This window comes from Chlorocebus sabaeus, chromosome X, assembly GCF_047675955.1.
Source record: "Chlorocebus sabaeus isolate Y175 chromosome X, mChlSab1.0.hap1, whole genome shotgun sequence".
In the NCBI taxonomy this organism is placed as follows: Eukaryota; Metazoa; Chordata; class Mammalia; order Primates; family Cercopithecidae; genus Chlorocebus; species Chlorocebus sabaeus.
Window position 1 is genome coordinate 81,812,747 of NC_132933.1, and position 7,957 is coordinate 81,820,703.

Here is a 7,957-nt window from a genome sequence, read left to right on the forward strand (position 1 = left end):
CCTTCCTTCCTTCCTTCCTTCCTTCCTTCCTTCCTTCCTTCCTTCCATCCATCCTTCCTTCCTTCTTTCTTTCCTTCTTTTTTGAGACAGGGTCTTGCTCTGTCACTCAGACTGGAATGCAGTGGCGTGATCTTGGCTCACTGCTGCCTTGACCTCCTGCACTCAAGCAATCCTCCCACCTCAACCTCCAGAGTAGCTGGGACTACAGGCATGTGCCACCATGCCCAGCAAATTTTTTTTTTCTGTAGAGACGGGGTTTCACCATGTTGCTCAGGCTGGTCTAGAACTCCTGACTTCAAGTGATCTACCTGCTTTGGCCTCCCAAAGTGCTGGAATTACAGGCATGAGCCACCGCGCCCAGCTATAAATTTTGTGTTTTTGATCATGTAATTTCCCTGGTTAAATCTTCCTCTGATTTTCCCCATTGCCTGTGTGGCAAAGTTCAAATTCCCTAGCAAGGCATGCCAGGCTCCTCAGATTCAGGCCACTTCACACCTTTCCTGCACACTAAGTTACAAGCAGAGTTTCACACTATTTCCTGGAAATACCATGCCCTTTTATACCTTTCTCTCTGCATCCTGAGATGTCATCCCTCTTGTCATTCCTTTCCATGTCTCTTATTTTTGAAAACTCCTATTCAGCCTTCCCTGTCTCCCTTAGGTGTGATTAGTTCTCCTTTCTTTTCCTACATTCCTAAGCACTTTGTGCAGTCTTATGTTATATAGCACAAACTATATTGTATTGTAATTATTTGTTTACTTATCTGTCTCTCCCAATAAGCTGTGATAGAGTCTTGCTCTGTCACCCAGGCTGGAGTGCAATGGCACGATCTCGGTTCACTGCAACCTCCACCTCCCAGGTTCGAGCGATTCTCCTGCCTCAGCCTCCCGAGTAGCTGGGATTACAGGCGCCTGCCACTGTGCCCAGCTAATATTTGTATTTTTAGTAGAGACGGGGTTTCACCATGTTGGCAGACTGGTCTTGAACTCCTGGCCTCTGGCCATCCACCCACCTTGGCCTCCCAAAGTGTTGGGATTATAGGCATGAGCCACAGTGCTTGACAAATATCATTTATTAAATGAAATATCACAAATAGCACTTGGACATTTAACTTTTAAATAAACATGTCCTATGCCTTTTTTGTCTGGCCCTGTTCCAATTGTTAGACAGCAACCTCTGAGGGGCAGAGACTGTAATTTGACTTGTCTGCCACTTGCAGTGTTGCTATTATGTTCTGTGATGACAAGGTCTTCCTCCTGTGCAGAAGGATCTCCATGCAACCCAGGATTTTTCAGCGGTGGCAGCACATTGGGCCTTCAAAGTGATATTAGCCTGATCCTTGTAAAATAGCCATTTTGGTTCTCCATATTCCTGCCTTCTGCTCCAACATGCATTTATCCTCCACCTGTCACCTAGGTGTATACAGAAGGCCATATATTCCCATCTGAGGTCCAGACTAGAGAGATGAGACATAGTTGCTCACAATGCCTACAAACATTCCCTGCACATGCCCCCTTTTCCTTCACCCCAGCTAAGGGTACTTGGTAAGTGCTGCATGAGTGGTGAATTTGGCAGAGGAGAGCGCCTTGTGGCACTAGGTCACAAGGAGCTCTCTTCTAAGTGAAACAGGTATGGTTGCAGATCATGCAGAGTTACTGAGACAGGGAAATGGCAGGGTGGGGCAGGCACCTGTCCTGGCCTGAGTTGTATCTTGCATTGTCTCCCTTTGTACATTTGTTTGAAAAGGTCCACCTCTCCACCAACTCATGTCCATCACCTCCTTAAATTTCCAATTCAAAGCTCAAAACTAACCTGCCCTTGGAAACTTTCCCTGACTAGCTCAACTTGACAGGTCACTTCTCCAATTTGCATCTCCTGAACCTCTATGAACTCAGTTTGCATTTTTATTTTTTATTATGATTATTCTTTTTGAGACAGAGTCTCACTCTATCACCCAGGCTGGAGTGCAATGGTGCGATCTCAGCTCACTGCAACTTCCGCTTCTCGGGTTCAAGCAATTCTTCTGCCTCTTCCTCCCTAGTAGCTAGGATTACAGGCGAGGGCCACCACACCTGGTTAATTTTTGTATTTTTAGTAGAGACAGGGTTTCACCATGTTGGCCAGGCTGCTCTTGAACTCCTGACCTCAGTGATCCACCTGCCTCGGCCTCCCAAAGTGCTGGGATTACAGGCGTGAGCCACCGCGCCCGGCTTGTATTCTTTAACTTTGTGCTTCTGCTTACATGACTTTTCATTTCATGAGGGCATATTGTCTCCCCAACTAGATTATAAACTCTACCATCAATCAACAGATGTTTGTGGAGCCTTTGCTGTTGAGAGTATACCTTGAAATCCTGGACAGATAAAAATGACCACACGTCATAGGACCAGATAATTTAGGAGGACGAGCTAAAGGATTGGTGGGATGGTAAAAACACCATCGTGACTTTAAAGCACGCAGATAGAGAGGTCAGGGTTGTTCAGCTGTGAAAATGTTGCAAAATAACATTAGTCAAGAGACAGAATTAGCAAGATGGTCTTGGAAAATAAAAAGACATTGGGCAGGAAACAAGATTAATAGGAGGCCCCCAGAAACCAGTGTAGCTGTAAGCTACAAACAGATAATGGCAGGATTTAGAGGACACAGGCTTTTCTCCCAGTTTGAAACCCCAGAGTTTATTTTCTCAAATGGCCCCCCATTCACAATTTGTTTTTTTCCTCTTCAAGGTCATAGGGGTTTGGCTCTCTTGACTCTTTCTCTGCCACTGTCCACTCTTCTACTTGGGTGCCATGCCCCCACCACAGGTCTTTTGCCAAACTGGCTCTATGAATTTGATTTGAGGTTGACATTTCCCCACTTCTTTCTTACTACCCAGCTCTGAAGAAACACACAATTCACATGTAGCATTTTTATAGGATTTTTGCTAATAAACACATGGAAAATGCAGGAGTTAACAAAAATAATAATGAAAAAAATTCAAGGACTCTCAGAAGGTATCACCTCTATTCATCCCCGATCTTCACAAACGTATATAGAACGTCCATATATTTGCTTTTTCTCTTCCCTAAGTCTTTTCTTATGTGTTTCTGTGAAAGATTTCTAGTTTTTGTCTTCTTTCTTTCTTTTTTTTTTTTTTTTTTTTTTTGACAGAGTCTCACTCTATTGCCAGGCTGGAGTGCAGTGGTGCGATCTTGGCTCACTGCAACCTCCACCTTCCAGACTCAAGCAATCCTCCCATCTCAGCCTCCCAAGTAGCTGGGACCACAGGCGTGTACCACAACGCCTGGCTAATTTTTTGTATTTTTTGGTAGAGAGAGGGTTTTGTCATTTTGCCTAGGCTGGTCTTAAACTACTGAGCTCAGGCGATCCACCCACCTTAGACTCCGAAAGTGCCGGGATTGCAGGTGTGAGCCGCCATGCCCAGCCTAGTCCTTGTTTTAGAAGCCACCCTCCCAACCCTGTCTGTTATTGTTTTAAAAAATCTTTTCACAGCCTAGGCAACATAGTGAGACCCCATCACTGCAAAAAATAAAAAATTAGCTGGGCGTGGTGGCTCATGCCTGTAGTCCCAGCTACTCGGGAGGCTGACATGGGAGAATTGCTTGAGCCTGGGAGATTGATGCTACAGTGAGCGTGATGGTGCCACTGCATTCCAGCCTGGGAGACAGAGTGAGGCCCTGTCTCAAATAAATACGTAAATAAATAAAAATATTTTCAGTTAATGACCTTTTTTTTTTTTTTTTTTTTTTTTGAGACAGAGTCTGTTGTCCAGGCTGGAGTGCAGTGGTGCGCTCTCAGCTCATTGCAACCTCTGCCTCCCGGGTTCAAGTGATTCTCCTGCCTCAGCCTCCTGAGTAGCTGGGACTGCAGGTGCGTGCCACCATTCTTGGCTAATTTTTGTATATTTTATAGAGATGGATTTTCACCATTTTGCCCATGCTAGTCTCAAACTCCTGAGCTCAAGCGATCTGTCTGTCTCAGCCTCCCAGTTCTGGGATTACAGGTGTGAGCCACTGCACCTGGCCAATGAATATTTCTTAAGGGTCTACTATTTTCCAGACATCAGGGTTGGTACTTGCTCATAAAGTGCACCCTAGAGTGAAGTACTCAGATTTTAGTCCCAAATAGTTTTTTTTTTTTTTTTTAAATTTGAGATGGAGTTTCCCTCTGTCGCTCAGGCTGGAGTGCAATAGTGTGATCTTGGCTCACTGCAACCTCCACCTCCCGGGTTCAAGCAATTCTCCTGCCTCAGCCTTCTGAGTAGCTGGGATTACAGGCACCTGCCACCACGCCCAGCTAATTTTTGTATTTTTTTTTTTTTGAGACGGAGTCTCTCTCTGTCACCAAGCTGGAGTGCAGTGGCGCGATCTCGGCTCACTGCAACCTCCGCGTATTTTTAGTAGAGATGGGGTTTCACCATGTTGGCCAGGCCGGTCTCGAACCCCTGACCTCAAGTGATCCACTAGCCTCAGCCTCTCCCAAAATGCTGGGATTATAGGCATGAGCCACCAACATGCCCAGCCCCACATAGACTTGAGTTGGCACCACTTTTTGGACCATAGACATAACTCTGGTGCAGTGAAAAAAGCACTAGATTGAGTCAGGAGATCTGAGTCCTTGTCATATTTCTGTCACTAACTAGTTGAATAATGATGCTAATTACACTAATACTGATAAGTAACGTTTATTGGGTTTTTATTGTGTGTTAGGTACCATGCTAAGTGCTTTATGTGGATTATCTCATTTAGTCTCACAACAAATGCATAAACTCAATGGTGTTACTGTTTTCATTTTACAGAGGAAAATGAGAGTTAGGATAAGGAGACATGCTTAAGGTCCAGAATTACTAAGTGGTAGAGCAGAGGTACAAATCCAGGCAGTCCGACTCCAGAGCCTAAACAAGACAGTTTCACTCTTTTGGCTTTGGTTTACTCATTTGTAAAATGAGAGTGATATATGAGAAGATCTCTAAAGTCTCTTCTAGCTCTAAAATCCTATTTCTTGTGATCTCCAATCTGGGTTCAAGACCCCAGGTTGCCCTTTATATCTTAGGCCGCCCCGAGCTTACACTTCACACCCACATGAATTTGGTCCTAGCCTCCTGCATAAATAACATCCACAATGCTTCATCCCTCAGGTTTTTTATTTGTTTTGTTTGTTTTTGTTTTTGAGATGGAGTCTCGTTCTGTTGCCCAGGCTGAAGTGCAGTGGTGTGATCTCGGCTCACTGCAACCTCCGCCTCCCAGGTTCAAGCAATTCTCCTGCCTCAGCCTCCTGAGTAGCTGAGATTACAGGCACGCGCCAACACGCCTGACTAATTTTTGTATTTTTAGTGGAGACGGGGTTTCACCGTGTTGGCCAGCCTGGTCTCGAACTCCTGACCTCGTGATCTGCCTGCCTCGGCTTCCCAAAGTGCTGGGATTACAGGCTTCAGCCACTGTGTCCAGCCAATCCCTCAGGTTTCAAGGAACCTTAGAGTTTCCTCTTTAACTCTTCCTGTAGAGCTCTATGGTTCCAACCTTTGAAAGTCCTCAGCCTGGGCAACATGATGAGACCTCCATTTCTACCAAAAAAAATCTTTTTAATCAGCTGGGCATGATAGTGAGCAGCTGTGGTCCCAGCTACTTCGGAGGCTGAGGTGGCAGAATTGCTTGAGCCCAGGAGGTTGAGGCTGCAGTGAGCTGTGTTTGTGCCACTGCACTCCAGCCTGGGCAACAGAGTAAAACCCTGTCTTTAAAAAAAAAAAAAAAAAAAAAAAAAGCCGGGTACAGTGGCTCATGCCTCATGCCGGTAATCCCAACACTTTGGGAGGCCAAGGTGGGTGGATCACTTGAGGCCAGAAGTTCAAGACCAGCCTGGCCAACGTGGTGAAACCCCGTCTCTACTAAAAGTACCAAACATTAGCCAGGCATGATCGTGCATGCCTGTAGTCCCAGCTACTCAGGTGGCTGAGACACGAGAATTGCTTGAACCTGGGAGGTGGAGGTTGCAGTGAGCTGAGATCACATCACTGTACTTCAGCCTGAAAAAAAATGAAACAATCCTACTGGCATGATATTTACCAGAGTTATTTACAGAAGAGTTTTTTTTTTCCCAGAGGTTTTTGCCAGAGTTTTCAATACACAAAAACATGCATATATATGTGTGTGTGTGTGTGTGTGTGTGTCTATGTCTATATATATGTGTGTGTGTGTGTGTGTGTATATATATATATATATATATATTTTTTTTTTTTTTTTTTGAGACAGGTCTTACTCTGTCACCAGGCTGGAGTGCAGTGGCACGATCTTGGCTCACTGCAACCTCTGCCTCACAGGTTCAAGTGATTCTCGTGCCTCAGCCTCCCGAATAGCTGGGATTACAGGCTTGCACCACCACACCTGGCTAATTTTTGTATTTTTGGTAGAGATGAGTTTTCGCCATGTTGGCCAGGCTGGTCTCAAACTCCCAACCTGAAGCCATCCACCTGCCTCGGCCTCACAAAGTGCTGGGATTACAGGCATGAGCCACAGTGCCTGGTCAACATGCTTATATTTTAAGTTACCTGAAAAGAGCAGGATATGATACTTTATATACTATATGTTCATAATTTTGTTTAGTAAGGTACATTGAGAAAAGATAGGGAGATTTGCCAAAAAGTGTTAACAGTGGTTATCTGTTTTCCTTTCTTATATTTTTCCAATTTACTATGACCATGTATACCTTTTAAACTGAGAGAAATGCTTTATATTTTGCCTCTTTTGTTGTTGTTGTTGTTGAGACCGAGTCTTGCTCTGTCGCCCAGGCTGGAGTGCAGTGGTGCAATCTTGGCTCACTGCAAGCTCCACCTCCTGGGTTCATGCATTCTCCTGCCTCAGCCTCCCGAGTAGCTGGGACTACAGACGCCCACCAACACGCCCGGCTAATTTTTTGTATTTTCAGTAGAGATGGGGTTTCACTGTATTAGCCAGGATGGTCTCAATCTCCTGACCTCGTGATCCGCCCACCTGGGCCTCCCAAAGTGCTGAGATTACAGGCGTGAGCCACCGTGCCTGGTCTATTTTGCCTCTTTCTACAAAGGATTTGAAGCACCTTACCAAAAGAATACAAATGTCATAAGATTATAGAAATAGAAAATAGAAATTTATTTCTTCCTTTCTCTCTCTCTATTTTTTTTTTTTAAGATGGAGTCTCACTCTGTCACCCAAGCTCTGGAGTACAGTGGGGTGATCTCGGCTCACCGCAACCGCCGCCTCCTGGCCTGCCTCAGCCTCCTAAGTAGCTGGGATTACAGGCGTGCGCAAACATGCCCGGCTAATTTTTTTTTTATTTTTAGTAGAGATAGGGTTTCACCATGTTGGCCAAGCTGAGTCTCGAACTCCTGACCTCATGATCCACCCACCTTGGCCTCCCAAAGTGCTGGGATTATAGGCTTGAGCCACCGCGCCTGGCCTTCCTCTTCCTTTCTCTAAAGGAAGAGGAAGCTCATGTGTGATGACTGAACACTAAATTCACCTTTTTGGGTAGTCAGTGGGTGGAGAAAGGGGGAAACACAATCAATTACACAAGTTTTGTTATCAGAAAGAAAGAAGCATACCAATTCCTCAAGAGAGACAGAGATTTTCTTGTCACTAAATTCTTTCCCCCACCCCCCAATTGAAAAGACAGGATTATAGCAAACAAAATTTTTTGAAAAAACAAAACACTTATAATCCCATTGCCCTCATACAACTTTCATCATTGCCTGTCAGCTTTTAGTCCTTATCCACAGACACATATAATTTTACGTGGTTGCAATTAGAGTCTGTATACCATCTTGTGTTCTGCTTTTTTCAATGAACATATCATAAACCAGTTTTCATATTTAGTTTTCCATAATTATATTTTTTAACAGCTACATAATTGTCTATTGCTGGCACTAAATTCCATAAGAAATTTCTTATGTGGGATTAACATAAGGGACAATGTCCTCAGTAAC